Source organism: Pristis pectinata, chromosome 6 (genome assembly GCF_009764475.1).
Source record: "Pristis pectinata isolate sPriPec2 chromosome 6, sPriPec2.1.pri, whole genome shotgun sequence".
Taxonomy (NCBI): domain Eukaryota; kingdom Metazoa; phylum Chordata; class Chondrichthyes; order Rhinopristiformes; family Pristidae; genus Pristis; species Pristis pectinata.
In genome coordinates this window covers 45,186,057-45,205,632 of record NC_067410.1, presented here as the reverse complement: position 1 = coordinate 45,205,632, position 19,576 = coordinate 45,186,057, and the positions used below count along the sequence as shown (strand labels likewise).

Sequence of the window (19,576 nt, the reverse complement as noted above, 5' to 3'; positions counted from 1 at the left end):
ATGGAAACCTTAGCTTAGAATCTGAATCTAGAGTCCAAAAGGGAAATGATGGTATGCAGCTCAACGCACCACACATCCGAATGTGTGTTTGGTTGGACTTGAACCAATCCCCAGAACTGAAAGGCTAACAGTTTAATCCATTAACAGAAATGTCACCATTGTAACTGAACTCTAGGTTATTCAATACATAAATAGAAAGAATGCCATTCATTTATTTGGTATCTTTCACACTGTGGGGATGCCCCAGCCAATGAAGGATATTTGAAGAATAGTTGTTGTTGTAATGCAGGAAATATTGCGGCCAATTTGTGCATTGGAAAGTCCGACAAACAGCTTAGTGTTAGTAACCCAATAATTTGTTCTAGTGATAGTGATTGAGGAATCTCAGGCAACTGGACACAACTCTCCTCAGAAACTGTGTCAGGAACTCTTTTACATCCACGCATGTGGGCTTAGGACTTCATTTTAACATCTTGTCTGAAGGAAATCACCCTTGACTGTGCAATAGGATTACATTGGAGGTTCAGCAGAGATTTTTGTGTTCAAGTCACTGGAGTGGACTTAAACCCTAACCTTCTAACACAGAAGCTTAAAAGCTACCAACTACGCTACCAACTACATGATGGCAGCAGTGTACAGTGAGTTTTGGAACTAACCTCAATGGTGCAAACCCCTTCAATATTATTTGAATCATCAAGCGTGTGTCTCTCCATCCTGACATAACTTACTAGGCTCCAATTCACCATACGTGTTGATGTGTTTGTGAAAGTGATGACATAACCTGTGCTTGACTATCTGGTTATAAGGTCTGTATTGTCGAACCATTGTAACCTGTGCTCCCTCCCTGCCCGCACTCTGTCTCTGTCACTTATTGAATCAAATTGAAACATTTGCTTGGCTCATGTCAAATCTTCAAGGCAACAGCTTCTGCCCTGAGTGCAGGCCACAGCTCAGGACCTTGAGTTGGATGAAGACCATGGGAGGCATGTTGCCAGTTGTCCTGTAACATTGGAACATACGCAAAGCACAGCATAACCTTGCCGATGGACTCTATATTCACTCTATGTCTGGCAGGCAGAGAAAAATCTCCTACGCTCCTTCCTGTAAGGACTCCATTCTGTTCTCCCAGTTTCACCAGCCCTGTCATATGGGTTCTGATGACGAGACTTTCCACACCAGTACCTTTACCCTTAACCATGGCTTCCTCTCTCCTGTAGTTGACAACTGCATCTGCTCCACTTCCTGCACTTCCACTTTCACCCCCTATCCTCCCGCAGACTTCATCTGCACTAGCCACCACATTCAATAGATTGTGCTCTGTAATTTCCACCACCAAAAACATCTTCCACTCTCCTTTCAGCATTTCAAAGAGGCCATTCCCTCCATGACTCTCTGGTTTACTCTTCCATCTCCACCTAATACCCACTCCCTTTCTTACTGCACCTTCCCATGAGATGCAATACCTGCCCTTTTACCTCTTTCCTTCACACCAGCTGGGGACCCAAACACTTACTTGTGAATGGGCAATCTTCAAGTTTAGTTTATTTCATTCAGCGGTTACAATGTGATCTCTTCCAGAGAAAGCCAGCATAGATTGAGTGACCACTTCAGAAAACAGTCCCTAAGGATGACCCGAAGTTCCCAATTGCCTGTCGCTTTAATTTTCCATCCCATTTCCACTCTGACCTCTCTGTCTTTGGCCAATTACATTGTCCTAATGATGCCTAACGTAACCTCAAGGGATAGCATTTCATCTTCCATCTGCCACATTACATCCTTTTGGATTCAACACTGAATTAAACTATTTTTTTGCTAACAATACTACTGTTGTTGGACGAATCACAGGTGGTGATGAATCAGCTTACTGGAATGAGGTAGGACACCTGGTTGAGTTGTGCCGCAACAACAACCTCTCACTCAATGTTAGTAAAACTAAATAACTGATTGTTGACTTCAGGAAGGGGAAGGAGGGCAAACATGTGCCAGTCTACACTGGGGCTTCAGTGGTGGAGAGAGTCAGCAGCTTTAAATTCCTGGGTGTTAACATTGGATGACCTGTCCTGGACCCAGCACATTGATGCGATCTCAGCTACTTCCCTTCAACCATTTGGTTCTTGAACCAACCGGCAAAACCCTAAACGCTGCAGTTTAGCAACAATATGACCATCTTTGAGCACTTTGCACTAAAATGGACTTTTTTTTTGTTCCAATTGTGTTCTTTCTCGCAAAGATTGTGTATAATTTATATTTAATTTATGTTTCTCTTGTGAATGCTGTTTATCTGATGCTCTGTGCCTGTGATGCTGCTGCAAATAAGTTTTTCATTGCACCTATGCAAATATGTACTTGTGCATATGACAATAAACTCAACTCTAAATTTGACTTCGGATAACCAGCCTTTCCTGTTTGTGTCAAAACTGGCCAATTCTGATAAAAGACCCTCAATCTGCAATGCTAACTCAGCCTTTCTCTTTCTGACCTGCTGGTTATTTCCAGATTTCTCTGTTTTTATTTCAGATTGCCAGCATCTGTAGTTTTTTGCTTTTAAATGAAAATCTAGTGACTGGTGACTAATAATCTGGTGGGTGATACTTTGCATTCTAGGGTAGTCAGTGGGTGACACGAAAGGAGGAAAAAATTAGTCTCAGTCTGCTTCTTCTTTGTTATATCCCACAGACTCAGCTGTTTCCCAGGGATCTCCATTTCTGGTGTCCTGTCACCAGGTCTTGTGATTTATCATGAGGTCTGGTGAGGGAGGACTGACTGTTGCTGGCTTAGGTAACCTAGTGAGTTATCAGCAGCTGTCCTACCAGCTGTCATGAACGGAGCTGCTGGGTTGCAGCCTAATGCTCCGTAACGTGCTCTACACATGCACTGGAGTCACAGGCTAGCATTAGTGTCCCGGAGACATTAAAATCTGGATACTTTGAATTGAGTCGCTTATACATCACAGGACCTGAGGATTGTGAAGCTCACCATGAGCAGACTGGATCATTGCAGAAATCCCACATGAAAAGTACATTAACATGTAAGTCAGGGTTGAATTAACGATTAACGTCCAGACAATCCGGGCAGAAGGTCTGAGGCATCGCTGGAAATCAGAGATCATTTGAAATTGCAACCACAATGACTGTGTTTATCTACTACTAGTAATGTAGTAAACAAAATTTCCAAGCATTTTGCAGTTATGAGACAAAACTTTATACCATGCCACATTAGACAAATGAACTAAAACTTAGTTAAAAATGATAGGTCTGAAGAGGAAAGAGTGGAGGAGGTACAGAAGGATTTAGTGAGAAATGGCAGTGAGGTATTGGGTAGTCAATAGTGGAGTGGTGAAAATTTGGCAGACTTCCTTTAGGGAACCTCAGGGTGGCAGCTGATAAATGGAACTGTTGTGTACCCAAACTATGAGAGGTTTTTTTTGAGGAAAGCAAGTGGCTGCAACCCAAACAGTGGTATTAAATTCCTGCTGAGACAAGAAGTTACCCGACAAAACACAATGTTGTAATACTGTTGGGTTGTTGTTGTAAGGGACTAGGAACTAGGTATGTTCCTGTAGATAGGAAACCTTGTGGTTACTGGCCAGGGAAGGGCTTGCGGCCCCGTTACCAGCAATGGCCCATTAGTCCTACCGCACGGGTGAGCTAGGTGGCTATGTGAATGGGTGGGTGTGGCTCCCCAATCGTGACACTCCTGGAGTACTGTGGTCATGTGGTTAGAGAATGGAGGAGGGTGTCTTGAAGGGCCAGCTGTTCTTTTCCTGCCTCTCACTTTTGCATTTAAGTCATTACCTGCTGATTCTTATCTTAGCCAAGGAAAGCTGAGGGCAGAAAGAATAGGCTGGCTGTTGAGAGCCGACATCGCCCCTCACCCTCAAGGTCTCGTCTGTTTCCTGGTGACCTCCAACACCCTCAGAACTTCACTCATCTGGTTTCAGAACAGGCAGCACAGTTCCTTGGGGATAAGGAAAACATCACCAGCAAGGACTTGTCCTGTGAATTTAGTCATCCGTGATCTCATCTCACCTGCGCTGATAGTCTCCTCACTACTTTTAGCCTCAAAATTACCCTAGCAACAGCAAGACTTGGATGAGTCGTTAAATCAAGTAGAGCCGCTGCCTCACAACACCATGGACCTGAGTTCAGTCCTGACCTCGGGTGCTGTCTGTGTGGAGTTTGCACATTCTCCCTGTGACCCCATGGGTTTCCTCCGAGTGCTCCGGTTTCCTCCCACGTCCCAAGGATGTGCCGGTTGGTCAGTTAATTGGCCACTGTAAAACTATCCCTAGTGTGAAGGTAAGTGGTAGGATCTGGAGGAAACTGGTGGGGATGTGGTGAGAATAAAACAGGATTAGTGTAGGATTATTCTAAGTGGGTGGTTGATGGTCAGCAGGGACTCTTGTGTGCTGCAGGGCCCATTTCTGTGCTCTTTGACTCTGACAGTAATTTCCACATGAAATTTCTCTGTGAAGATACACAAATGCCAATACGAATTTGATGCTGAATTTGCAGTATAGCGTCAGCATAGTTATCAGTAAATGTTAATTTTGTGCGAGACTTCATTCATTTTACACCTCTCCCAAAGACGTTATGTACTGAAGTCACCATGAAGGATAGAAAAAGGAGTATTATTTCACAAGCATCCATTTTACACTCTTGCACAAAGTTGAGATTCGTTTGAGTTTTTAGGCTCTGCTTAATTATCCACACTTATCAAAGTCAAATTTGAAGATGTGTCATCAGATCAGAAAAATAAATCAGGCTCCTTTGGAACAGCCGAGGAGCCAGCAAAAAGAAATGGGGATAATGAGGAACCCACAGGGTATAGAGAGGGCAGGATGTAATAGGGGACGAAGACAGATAGCAGGCAGATCGGTGCATGGCTTTTGGCCAAACGCCTGGTGTGTTTCCGATTCCAAACCTTGTAACTGTGACAATAACTTGCCCCGGGTTAGCTGGTTTAATGAATAAAAAGAATTGTGATGCTTTCTTCACTTCTCTATCTCTGGGTAGCCTTTTCCAGCCCCCTGTGATCTCCGTACTCCTTAAACTTTGGCTTCCTGCCCACTTTTGGTGGATGTGTCCTCAGCTGCCAAGAGATGGAATTTGCTACCTAATCCTCTCCTCTTTCCTGCATTAAGGCATTCTTTAAAACCAGACTCATTGACCAAAATATCCTTATATGGCTTGGTATCAAATTTTATTTGATATTACTCCATTGAAGTCCCCTGTGAACATAGAACAGTACAACACAGGAACTGTCCCTTTGGCCCACAATGTCTGTACTGACCATGATGCCAATTTAAACTAATCCCGTCTGCCTACACATGGTTTATATCCTTCCATTCCCTGCCTGATCTTATCTCTGTCTAAATGTTGCTCTCGTATCTGCTTCTACTACTTCCCCTGGCAGTGTGTTCCAGGTACCTACTACTCTCTGCTTAATAAAAAAAACCTCCTAAATCTCCTTTAAACTTTCTCCTTCTCATCTTAAAGCTATGCCTTCTGGTTTCTGTCATTTCCAACCTAGGAAAAGTTTTACAGCGTTGTGTAGATATTATTAGTGACGCTGAAGGAACCACTACAAAATGCATGTGAAGGACTTGCGTTAAAGCGTTTTGTAGGATAGCAGACCCCATAGTCACAATGATTAAAGTAGTTAGTACAGATCTGGGAAGGAGGTAGGAGTCACAATAGAGTGCTGCTGGTGATCTAAGTTGACTGGAAGTCAGATCAGGTCAAATATCCATGGAGGTCACAAAAATTAAGGAACAAGAACCATGCATCCAAAGTCTGAAAGGCCTGGATGGAGTGGATGTGGGGAGGTTGTTTCCATTAGTAGTATAGTTCAGGATCTGAGGGCACAACCTCAGAATGAAGGGACATCCCTTGAGAATTGAGATAAGGAGGAATTTCTTCAGCCAGAGGGCGATGAATCTGTGGAACTCGTTGCCATGCAGGGTTGTGGAGGCCAAGTCATCGGGTGTGTTCAAGGCAGAGATTGACAGGTTCTTTATTGGTAAAGGGGTTAAGGGTTACCTTAATTGCTAAGGCGGGAGAATGGGATTGAGGGGAAAAAATCAGCCATGATTGAATGGTGGAGCAGACTTGATGGGCCGAGTGGCCTGATTCTGCTCCTACATCTTATGGTTTCATGGTCTAATCCTGGTTCACAGACAAGCTTTTGTTCAGTTGGTACCACTCTGTTTATTGGAGAGTTGTGAACCCAAACCTGATCACCAGTCTAAGCTTAGTAGAGTGCTATGAGATATTGCTTACAGATGAGAAGTTAACTCTTGTCCACCATCTGGGGTAAATATAGTTCATCCCATGCTACTACTTTCAATAGGGGATAAGTTCTCCTGGTGAAAAACACGATGATGCTGGAGGAACTCAGCAGGCCAGGCAGCATCCGTGGAGAAAAGCAGGCGGTCAATGTTTCGGGTCAGGACCCTTCTTCAGGACCAAAGATAGGAAAAGGGGAAGCCCAATATATAGGAGGGAAAAGCAGAGCAGTGATAGGTGGACAAAAGAGGGGAGGCGGGGTGGGCACAAGGTGGTGATAGGTAGATGCAGGTGAGAGGTAGTGATAGGAGGTGTGAGGGAGAATTCTCCCACGTTAGGTAATCCCCAACCCCCTTCCCCACAAAAACCACCCCACCATGCTGCTTCTCCTTTTCACTTTCCTAGCCTCTTTTCCTCTCTCTTACCTTTGACCCATCCCCCAGTGGATCTGCTCTCCCCTCCTCCCCTGCACCTGCCTATCACTATCTCTTACCTGCATCTGTCTGTCACCACCTTGTGCCCACCCCACCTCCCCTCTTTTGTCCACCTATCACTGCTCTGCTTTTCCCTCCTATATATTGGGCTTCCCCTTTTCCTACCTTCAGTCCTGAAGAAGGGTCCTGACCTGAAACATTGACTGCTTTTCTCCACGGATGCTGCCTGACCTGCTGAGTTCCTCCAGCACGATAGTGTTTTTCATCTAGATTCCAGCATCTGCAGTCCTTTGTTTTTCAAGTTCTCCTGGTGTCTTGGTGAACTTCTAGCAACACTTGAAAAAGACTGGAGACATAAGAGACTGCAAGTGCTGCAATCTGGAGCAACAAACAATCTGCCGGAGGAACTCAGCGGGTTGAGCAGCATCTGTGGGGGGAAAAGAATTGTTGACATTATGGGTCAAAAGTCCTGATGCAAGGTTTCGGCTTGAAACGTTGACAATTCCTTCCCCCCCCCCACCCCCCCCCACCCCCAATGCTGCTCAACCTGCTGAATTCCTCCAGCAGATTGTTTGTTACTTGAAGTGTATTGCCTGTCCATTATCACATGGCTAGCAATAAAGCACTTCATTGTTGGATTAACAATGCCTGTAAACGTTATCCTGAAGGTCATTAAAGGTCAGAGATAATATGGGTAATTTTAACCTTTCCAGAACAGGTGGTTGTGGTGGGTCAGATGACAACATTTTAAAGAAAGACCCACATGCCCCAGAGTCAGGGATCCAAAATTACCCCCACATCCCCACTGTCGGGCCTAATCTCCCCACCTGCTACTGTGTTCTGGGCTAGGGTCCTGTCGAATAAGGAAGCTTCACGTTATGGTGTCTAAGTGCCTCCTCACCATGAGAAAACACAGTTCCAGGCTTCGTGACCCAAACTTTGATCCCTGATTCGACTAACACCATTTTTCAAACCCATCCTGGCCAATAACAGAATGCCAGTATGCATTTATTATAACAGAGGGCGATCAATCAATGTTTTAAGTTTCAGAATCAGGATCAGATTTATTACCACTGACATTTGACAAGAAATTTGTTGTTTTGCATCAGCAGTACAGTGCAAGACATAAAGTGACCATAAGTTACAAAAATAAATAAATCGTGCAAAAGAGGAATAATGAGGTAGCGTTCATGGGTTCATGAACCATTCAGAAATCTGATGGTGGAGGGGAAGAAGCTATTTCTGAATCATTGAGTGTGGGCCTTCAGGCTCCTGTACCTCCTCCCTGATGGTAGTAATGAGAAGAGGGCATATTGAGGGTCCTTGGTAAAGGATGCTGCCTTCTTGAAGCACCGCCTCTTGAATATGTCGTCAATGGTGGGGAGGGCTGTGCCCCTGATGGAGCTGGCTAAGTCTACAACCCTCTTTGGCATTACTTCCTGTAGCCATGTGGATGGATTCAAGTGTTCTGAAACCTGGATACATACTTGTGTTTAATTAATCTGTCAGCTACCTAGGGCAGGGGCACACCCTACACCACGAATTGAGGCTGCCAACGGGATGTTATAAAAAGAATCCCAGTCCAGATGAAAGGTCTTGATCTGAAATGTCAACTGTCCATTCCCCTCCACAGATGCTGCCTGATCCGTTGAGTTCTTCCAGCCGTTTACTTTTTGCTCCGGCTTCCGGCCTCTGCAGTCTCTTGTGTTGCTGTTATAAAAAGTACATGGGGCAAGGAGATGTGAGAGAAGGCAGAGGAATTCAGAGAGTCACAGAGCCATACAGCACAGAAACAGGCCTTTCTGCCCACCGTATCCATGTTGCCTGTTGCACCTGTCTACACCCATTTACCACATTACGTCTACAGTCTTCTGTTCAATTACATAGTCACTATATCGTACTTGGTTCAATGCAGTTATCTGCGATGCTGGAAATAAACCAATTTTACGCTGCATTTATACCAATAAAATTGGTAAAGCTAACCATATTGCTTCTGAATACCAGTAGGCTTTTTCCAATAAGATAATAGAAGATATTTATTTATTAGTCACATGTACATCGAAACACAGTGAAATTTGTCTTTTTGCTTTGCTAAGAATGTGCCGCAAGTGTCGCCACTCTTCCGGTGCCAACATAGCATGCGCACAGCTCCTAACCCTGTACGTCTTTGGAATGTGGGAGCACCTGGAGGAAACCCACGCAGACACGGGGAGAATGTACAAATGCCTTATAGGCAGCAGCGGGAATTGAACCCAGGTCATTGGCACTGTGATAGTATTACATTAACTGCTATGCTACTGTGCCGTCCTCGTATCCATGTCGCCTGTTGTACCTATCTACACTATTCCCATTTACTATTCCTGTTCCCATTTATCATAACATGATGCTTGCTGTATCTTATTCTGTAGCAAGCCTGACTAGCACAATTGACTCTGACCTCCTGCTTCCTACGGTGGTCTCACCAGCAAAATAGTGAGTTGGAAGAGCCAGGTAACACTCATGTGCTGCACACTGACCACCTGTTTATTCTGCCCAGTATCCTCCTCCTCAGGCACTCCTCTTGGTTGGGGGTGACTTGTTTTCCCTCCTTTCTGAGGAGTGAAGGATATTGGTGCATGAATTGTCTTAACGTGTGGTGGCCATTGTATACCTGCTGCCATAGAGTGAGGACTTGGTTCAAGGGCAAAAGGGATCAAGGCATCTGGAGACCAATCGCTGTTGCATGAACTTAGCACATGCGTGCAACATGGACATATGGGCATAAACACAAATGCTTTTGTTCCTTGGCCCCTCTCTCTCCCATCCCTTACCCGAATCTCCTCATTCTTTCAATAGTCACTCACCTAAGTAACCCCCTCAATATCTGGCACTCCTTCAGGCTCCTTCCTATCATCTCCACCCCCATCACTCAGCATCTGGTTTGAACGTGGTAGATGTGATTGAAGTGATTCAACAGCATAGATCTATGTCAGATGCCGTTCTTCCCCCAATTTGAGCTTTCATTTCATTTGTAGGTGTTGCTTTATGGCTTTGTTGAAGAATGATTGTGTGTTTATGTGGAGCCTTTCAAGATCGTAGGACATCCCAAAGACCTTCAGAACCAATGCAAGACATTTGAATCGTAGACACCAATAATTCTGAAACAACTAAGTCATGGAAGACAAGATCTGTTTTAATGGGTTAAATATTGCCAAGATACCAAAGAAAATTCAGCTGCACCTCCTTGAAATAGCACTGTGGATGCTTTGATATCCAGCAGACAGATGGAGCCTCCATTTACCATGTTACTGATAAAACAGGATGTTGCCTAGCTCATGTCTGCTGCTGTGTGCCCAAAGTAAACCAAAGTGACTACAGCCTCGTGCACAACACATACTCAATAAATGATTCATCCCCCTTGTTATGCCCTCAGGCATGGGAAATTATGAATTATTGATTGAAAGCTATGATACAGATCTTCAACTTGGGAACACGGGCTGAGTTTCCTTCGTCACTCTGCCAGGTGGCCTGTTGAAACTCCAGAGGGCGTTTGCCTGGGCAACAGAGCAGACTTCAAACCCCGGGTATGGTGGGAGGCAAACCCAATTGACAAGTCTTTTTTGGCCTAATGAGGAGCAGAAGTTCCCTGCAACTGGACCGGGTTAGGCATGCTAGAGGAGACCTGGGAATATTGTAACAGAGTAAGCTGTTCAGCCCACTGCTCAATTGAATCTTTGCTGACTTTGTTCAATATCTTTTGATCTCCTTCCCCAATAAACTGAATGGGATGTTACATAAGAACATAAAAAGTAGAAATAGGAGTAGGCTAATCAACCCCTCATGTTTGCTCCCCCATTCAATAAGATCATGGCTGATTTTTATTTACCTCAGTGCTACTTTCCCACACTAATCCCATATCTCTCGATTCCCTTAATAGTTTAAAAACCTGTCAATCTCCGCCTTGAATATATTCAGGCAATTGAGCTTCCACAATTCAGTAGAGAATTCCAAAGATTTACCGCCTCTAGGTGAAGACCTTCCTTCTTAGTTCTGTCCTGAATGTTTCTCCTTATAGTTCTCTCCTTATCTTGAGACTGTGGCCCCTGATCCTAAGACACCCCAGCCAGCAGATACATCAGCTCCACATTTCCAGCAGCTAATCCGGTTGGAAGCTGCCATTAACAAACCTTCACTGCCCTTTCTCAGTGGACGCCAATCTGTGTCATCCATTTTCTCTTGGTGTCTATCCTGTCACAGATATTCCCCTTCCCACCACCTCCCCCCCCACCTCCACTCCGCAACTTGAAACTTTCTTGTTTTCTAACTTTTCCTGGTTCTAAAGAAGCGTTCTTGACCTGAAACATTAAATGCATTTCTGTGTCCACAGATGTTGCCTAATCTGTGGAGTATTTCCGGCATTTAACATAAAAAACTCCCAGTTGTTAATGTGGGACAAAGTGAACTGTAGAGAGAGAGAAGTTATAGAGTCATATAGCATGGAAACAAGTTCTTCAGCCCACTGAGTCTGCACTGACTATCAAGCACCCATTTTGACACTAATCCTACCCTAACTCATTTTATTCTCTGCACATTCCGATTAACTACCCTCTCCACCCCCACCCAGATTCTACCACTTATCTACACACTACGGGCAATTTACAATGGCCATCTTCGGGATGTGGGAGGAAACCGGAGCACCTGGAGGAAGCCCGTGTGGTCACAGGCAAACTCCACACAGATAGCAACCAACGTCAGGATTGAACCTAGGTTGCTGGAACTGTGAGGAAGCAGCTCTTCGAGTTTTGCCACCATGCTACCCTTCTGTGCCACTGCGCCGCCCTAGAGTTCAATAGAATATGAAATGCCATCTTAACAATGGAGCCATACAAAGTAGCAAGTTTGTGGTTCACCTCCTGGAGAAACATTAGTTAATGGGATCTCTGATGTCCTTGTATGTTAGTAATTTCAACCCACATCTTCCAATTGTTTTAATTGAAACATTCTTTGCAATGTGCTGTGTTTGAGGAAGGAATGATAGGTTCACGGCTGCCTCTCTCCCTCAAAGTCTGTAATTAAAGACTGGGATTTTGTTATGCTGCTGCTTTTGAAGCTGGCTGGTTTTAACCACCCTGAGAAGGATTGCTAAGCACTTTCAAAAGGAACCAAGTCAACCACAGGCAGGACAATGTGTGGGCATGATTTTGACTCCAAGTGAGCAGTTAGCAGCATGAGTCAGAAACTCGCCCACCTTTCCTGATATGAATAGAACGTTAGAACAAAAGAAATGGAACCAGCAATAGGTCTCGTGGCCATTCAGTCTGCTGTGCCTTTCAATAAAATCATTGCTGATATGAGCACAGACTCAAATCCATTTTCCTACCTAATCCTCAGGATGGTATATATTGAATGGATTTATATCTTCAAGAATTATGTGTATCACGTGTTATGAGCTTTGATACATTGTTGTATCAGCCAATGTCATTAGTTGAGTATTTTTCATCTTCAATAAAAGATTTTTTATCAGAAGCTTGTACCTTCTAACTGAACATCAGTATAGAGAAGAGTCTACAGTTGCTAGACTGTGATGATTATTTACATATTTATTTGTATGTTTCCATGTGATGTAGAAGAAGGCCATTCAGCTTATTGAGTCAATGCCAGCCCACAGGACAACCCTATTCCCTCACTAAATCCCCCTGTAACCTATCCTCTCCACATTCCCATCAATTCCAGAGCAAAAACACAGTGACCAATCAACCTACCAATTCACGTGATTTTGGGATGTAGGAGGAAACCAAAGAACCTGGAAGAAACCCACGCGGTCACAGGGAGAACATGCAGACTCCACACAGACAGCACTGGAGGTCAGGATTGAACTTGGGTCTCTGGAGTTATGAGTCAGCAGCTCCACCAGCTGCACCACTGTGCCAGCTGTCGTCGGATGGGATGTTTCTGCTCTAGGAAATAGCTAAGCGTTATTCAAGTGCCAACTAACAGGGAGCAGCATTCTCCAGACAGAGTGGATGGCACCTCGCATGTATTTTGGTAAACTTGAAAAGTACAGGAAGTCTCAGCCTTTTGTCCTACGCCTGAACTGAGTGGGGATGTCCCTGAGATAAGGTGATATCATTGATGTCCCTGGAGAGGTGGCCATCCTCAGCAAGAGGAAGGCGATATAAGTGGTAGTGGGGCTGGAGACCGACAAGGCGTTGGAGAATTTACCATTACTGTGAAAAATGGGTGAGATTTCTCAGCAGGATAATTATAAAATCTTTGAAAGGACATTTTAATGTGCACCATTAGTGATTTTCAAATGTCCCAAGGTTGGCACATGTAACCAAAGACCAGACACAGTCTGAGAAATGAATGGTATTTTCACAGTGGCAGAGGAAGACCTACGGTGTGACAGTGATTTTGAGATCACCATTAAATAAATAGCCTGGACGAAATGATTGACGGATTGGAGAATACATGGCACTTATGCAGATGTAATTATTTATTTGAGCTTCACAACTGACCAGAATAGGAAAAGCCTTGACCAGGGGAAGATGGCAGTGACATTGAATACTAGAGAGTCAACAAATGTTACTGAACTTTGTTATTACCACAGAATCCTTCAGTCATAGAACATAGAACATAGAGCATAAAACAGTACAGCACAGGAACAGGCCCTTCAGCCCTTAATGCTGTGCCGAACTAATTAAGCTAATGACACCTAATCTCTTCTGCCTGAATATGGTCCATATCCCTCCATTCTCTGCATATTCATGTTCCTAACAGCCTTTTAAATGCCACTATTGTATCTGCCTCCACCACCACCCCTGGCAGCACATTCCAGCCATCCACTACTCTGTGCAAAAAAAAACTTGCCCTGCACATCTCCTTTGAACTTTCCCCTTCTCATCTTAAATGCATGCCCTCTATTATTAGACATTTCGGCCCTGGGAAAAAGATGCCGGCTGTCTACTCTATCTATGCCTCTCGTAATTTTATAGTTTTCTATCAGGTCTCCCTTCAGACGGTGTTGCTCCAGAGAAAACAAGCCTAGTTTGTCCAGCCTCTCCTTTAATCCAGGCAGCATCCTGGTAAACCTCTCCTGAACCCTCTCTATAGCCTCGACATCCTTACTATCATGGGACGACCAGAATTGAATGCAACAATCTAGACGTGGCCTAACCAGAATTTTATAAAGCTGCAACATAACTTGCTGATTCTTGAACTCAGTGCCTTGACTACTAAAGGCAAGCATGTCATATGCCTTCTTTACCATTTTATTAACTTGTGCGGCCACTTTCAGAGAGCTATGGACTTGGATCCCAAGATCGCTGTTAAGGGTCCTGCCCTTAACTGTGTAGTTTCTCTGGGCATGTTCAAATCTTTACAGGGTATCGCCAGCATATTGAGCCCTCTTCACCATTTATTTTTTATTTATTCATCTTTCAGGATCTGAACATTGCTGGCAAGGCCAGAATTTATTACCCATCCTGAATAACCCTTGAGAAGGTAATGGTGAGCCACCTTCTTGAACCTTTGCATTCCTCCTGGTGAAGGTATTCCTATAATGCTATTGGGTAGGAGTTTCAGGATTTAGTGATGATGCAGGATCAGTGATATATTTCCAAGTGATATATTCAGTTGCTGGTGTTTTCATGTGTCTGAAACACTTCTCCTTCATGGTGGTAGAGGCTGTGTGTTTGGGAGGTGTTGGCAAAAAAGCTGAGGTAAACAACTGCAGTACATTTTGTATATTGGGTACACTATATCCAATGTAATGAATGGCATCAAAAACACATAAGACTGGTAAGAATGAACAATCACTAAAAGTAGAGGGAGAGAGGAAACTAGTTCTGCCATTTGTAGGAACGAAAGTATGTGCGTACGTCAGACTTATGGATTTGGTAGTATTATGGGAGCTCATTTGTATGTACAGGTGTTTGTAAGTTGGATGTTTGTTACCTAAGGACAGCCTGTAAAGAATGTCGGCATTTCCCAATGCTAAATGTTGAAACTAACCAGGGCAGGCACGGTAGCGTAGCGGTTAGCGTAACGCTTTACAGCGCCAGAGACCCGGGTTCAATTCTCGCCGCTGTCTGTAAGGAGTTTGTACGTTCTCCCAGTGTCTGCGTGGGTTTCCTCCGGGTGCTCCGGTTTCCTCTCACGTTCCAAAGACATACAGGTTAGGAAGTTGTGGGCATGCTATGTTGGTGCTGGAAGCGTGGCGACACTTGCAGGCTGCCCCCCAGAACACTACACAAAAATGCATTTCACTGTATGTTTCGATGTACATGTGACTAATAAAGATCTTATCTTATCTTATCCTTTCTTGAATAATGGTATTACATTTGCAGTTTTTTGAATCCCAAGGGCATTTCCAGAATCTAAGGAACTTTGGAATGCACCCACTATGTCTGCACCCACTTCATTTCAAGGATGCAGGTCGAAGGATTTTTTAGCTTATTTCCCACCCTGAACACAAAAAGTTGGTAGGAAGCAACAACCAGCATATAATAGGTTGTGGAAGTGGGTTCAGGGTATCTTGTGGGGATCTGATGGGGTTAAATGTTTCAGGCAGAGATGTCTAAGCTGTCTTATGGAACCTCTGTTTCTGCTCCGGTCCCTTAACAGGGAAGAAAATAATTTACCGTTTTCAGCCTCTCCTGGGACTTGACTTTTACCAATCTAGTTCAGTTGCGATGTCTTCCCTGATTAAATTAAATTAAAATTACAGTTGGACATGATTGAAATTTGATAAGCAGATGTAAAATATGAGTCCATCAGCTTTAGGCAGATGATTATGCTGTGAGGTGAGGTAGCTAATGTTGTGAAATGTCAACATTCTTAAGGTTTAATGGGGGCAAGTAATTGGACTAATACTTAGCAATTTTAGCTGAGATCGCACAAGCTGTGTGCCTGTAAATGTGTTTGTTTTTGCATATGTCTGCATGTTTGTGTGTGTGCATGCATGTGTGTGTTTTCACCCAGACACGTGTGATCACCCACACATTTCCAGGACCCAGCCTTACTAAGGTTGCAATTAAATTTAGCTTTCAATGAAACTTTTTTTGAGGCTAATGCTGGGCTCCAGAAATTGCATCTGTTTCCATTTGTTTCAGGGATAAAAGAGTTTCTGACACACATACATATTCCAAAGGCTACACACTGTGTTTAAATTGTAAAACATTTGAGTCATCTAATGTTGACAGGTCTGAGACAAGATCTGAAAGAGAGAGCTTGCACATTAAGGTTGATGAATAGTACACTGTCCTGTTTAGACAGCCAGGATGACCTGGTTGCCTAGCATGTATTTGAAACTTTAATAAATCATGGCATGCACAGTCAGTCAGGAGCAGGTTACCGTTTATTTATATGTGTAATAAATCCAATCAACTATAAGTTGCTCTCTGATACTTATACCCACCCAATTTTACATATATATCATTCCTGCAGAGAATTGAGCTTTTCTATTCCTGACACAAACACCTCAGGAATATTCTACATCTTATTTTCATTCTAAACAGTGTTTTCAAAAGATGGTTTCCAATTTACCTCTCAAAGCAACAGCAGTTTCAAGGAATTCCTCATACCTCTTGGCCAGGCAAAATCTCTTAACCTGCCATTTATTTTAGCTGTGTTAACTCACAAAATTTATTGTTGGGGTTCATGATGACTGCTTCTGAAGCCATTAGCTCTCTGCTGAGTACTGTTGTAAGTCATTGTCATTGAGAGTTGGGAGATGATTTCATCACTGGAGTCCCTACAGCCATAGCCAATGGCCATCTCTACGCAATTCCATCAGGGATATCTAGATAATGATCAAAGGTTGGAATCTTGGACAATTCCGTCCTTCCTTACCCGAGGCCCGTAACTCTGATCGGTAGCTCCATCCGAAGTTAACCGCATGGAGTGACACAAACCCTGTCTGTGTGGTTTGCCCACGTACTGGATAAACTTACTCAAGTATTTAGGAAGGTTAAACTTCAATGTGTTCTTGGTATTTGAACCCAATAATTAGTGAGAAGTTCCCTGTCTTTTTAAATTCATTTCATAAACTTATAAACCTCAGTTTGCACACCACAAACTCTTTCAAGTAAAGAAGGAATTTTTTTTAAACCTTTCCTTAAAACTTAGATTCCTGACAACCTGAATCATTGCAGTTGTTTATCTCCGTACTTTACTAATAATAGTATTTCTCTGAGGGATCCATGCTGACTAACACTGTCTTCCTTTTGCACTAAGTACTCAAACATTTAATCTCTTGGACCACTGGATGCCAACATGTTGAAGGAGATTTAATTTTACAGTCAACTGTATAGTGTCAGCCTGCAAACCTATTACACACAGAGAAGCTAGCAGAGATTCTATCAGCCTGGAGACAGAGAGAATGCAAATGCTGGAATCTGGACTAACAAACAATCTGCTGGAGGAATTTAGTGGGTTGAGCAGCATCAGTGGGAGGATGGGAATTATCGACGTTTCAGGTTGAAACCCTGCATCAGCCTCACTGAATTCAAACCTGTCACTTGTTCCAGTCCTCTTATGAATATTGAGCATGGGTATAGCCGTGTGCTTCTTTGGTATATCTTGCATGACACGTGTGAACCAATGCCTCAATTTAAAAATTTTCACCTTTGTTTTCAAATCACTTCATGGCCTAATCCTTCTTTATCTCTGTAATCTCCTCCATCTCTACAGTCTTCGGCAATCTTTTCTCTTGTACATATCCGACCACTTCTATATCCCCAGCCTCCTTCACACCACTGTGCACTTAACCATCATAGCCCTGAGCTTTGGAATTTATCTTCATCTCTCTTTCTTCCCTTAGGCCATTCTTTAAATTCTAGGTCCACTGACTGGGCTTGAATTAGTTTGGCTCAGTGGAAACGCTTGTTTCTGATCACCTTCCTATGCAGCGGTTTAGAATCTTTTAATATGTCAAAAGCAGAAAAAAATGCAAACTGTGATTGAAGCTGATTAATGCTGAAAATTTATCTCATAATAACACAGAAAGAGGTCACTTGGCCCATTGAATCCATGCCAGCTCCCAGGCAAGAAACCCTATCAGTCCTGGTCCCCCTCTCTCTATTCCTCTGTATCACTGCAACTTATTCTGTCTCACACATGTCCATCAACTCCTTTTTTTGATTTTTTTCTGTCAGTATCCTACAAGGAAGGGTAATTTACAGTACATAATTAATCCACCAGCACACCTTTGGGATGTGAGAGGAAACCGGAGCACCCAGAGGAAACCCACATCCTATGTGCAGAGAAAACATGTAACCTCCCCACCGAGAGCTGGTGAGGTTAGGATCGCAACCAGGTCCTTGAAACTATGTGGCAGCAGCACTAACTGCTGTGCCACCTATGACATGAGGGAACATCACTCTAAACAAAGGCCAAACCACTCAAGGATAGATTGTTCCCTTGTCAGAAGATGTTGGGGTTTTACAATATTTCAATGTCTCACCAACACTTTTCTTTCAGATTTTTAAACTAAATTCAAATTTCTTAACCTGCTTTGTACTTTTAGTTCAGGATTCTGGTTTCCCACGGGATGCAACCTTAACAACTAAATGATTTTAAAAAAGCCTCATGTTTATCACCACAATCAGATTTCCCTCCTTTCTTGAAGATACAATTACAGCCTCTCTGAGGGTTCTTGGATCTCTCCCACTTCCCAGCTGAGGGAGATAAGGCAGTGAATCCATGCCAGATGTTCCTCTTCCCAAGTTCTGGAATTTCAGCAGGTATACTCTCTCCTCCAGAGGCCTTGTTGTTTATCAATAGGCTTATGGCCTGTTAAACTTTTTGTCAGTCTGGGGTAGCAGAGAGAATGGACCAGGTAGGTCAGAGTCTTGGTTCAAGAGTTCTTCAACGTGCTGCTCCCAACGGATGCTAACTGCCTCTTTGTCTTTGATAAGGTCTCCTCTTAAGATAAGATATCTTTATTGGTCACATGTACATCAAAACACACAGTGAAATGCATCTTTTTGCATAGAGTGTTCTGGGGGCAGCCCGCAAGTGTCGCCACGCTTCCGGCGCTAACATAGCATGCCCACAACTTCCTAACCTGTACGTCTTTGGAATGTGGGAGGAAACCGGAGCACCTGGAGGAAACCCACGTAGACACAGGGAGAACATAAAAACTGCTTACAGGCAGTGGCTGGAATTGAACCCGGGTTGCTGGTGCTGTAAAGCATTACGCTGACCGCTACACTACTGTGCCTGCCAGTGGCTCTCAGTGGGTGGGTCCTTGGTCTGTAGGTGAGCCTGACAGAGCCAAAAACTCCATGGATCTTGTAGATTACAGTATGTTTCTGGATACCTTGTGCTCCTGTCACACCATAATATGTTCTTTAGGTCAAAGGTTATTTGTTGGCAGGTGACCTTCAGGTGCTGGTAGAGCTATTTTTGTTTCCTTGAGCCATGTTAGTCTCCAATCCAAGAGCACCAGTCTGCATTTAGCTAACTCCTGGATCTCCTGGTTGTTTTCAACAAACCAATCCTGGTGCTTTCTGACAGAGAATCCAAGGGTCTCTTCAAAGCTGCCAATTACGGTAGAACGTCTTGGTAGAGAGTCTCTCTGGTATCTCCTATAGGGAAAGTTATAGCAAGGATCCACCTCAACTGCTTCTTCCCAGTGACTGAAAGGTTGCTCCCTTGGTCACAATGTGGATTCTGTCCATCAAGGTTTGATGGAATGTGGCAGCTCCAAGAAAAACACAGGGATCAGCATTAACCAATCTACATTGTCGACCTCAACCATACAAAACCTGTGACTCCAACAACTAAGAGAGGTTATTGAGAATCCTTTCTACACATGACTGTCCTCAGAAGTGCATTACCATTTTATATCTGTTACCAGTGGCATGCAATGCT

At 43.7% G+C, this 19,576-nt stretch overlaps 1 protein-coding gene across 1 annotated transcript in view; it reads left to right on the top strand.

Annotated features, from left to right (window-relative positions):
• The window catches only part of sema3h (sema domain, immunoglobulin domain (Ig), short basic domain, secreted, (semaphorin) 3H), a 145,604-nt gene that overhangs the window by 88,177 nt on the left and 37,851 nt on the right, over positions 1–19,576 (top strand). The gene's annotated exons all lie outside the window — the stretch shown is intronic.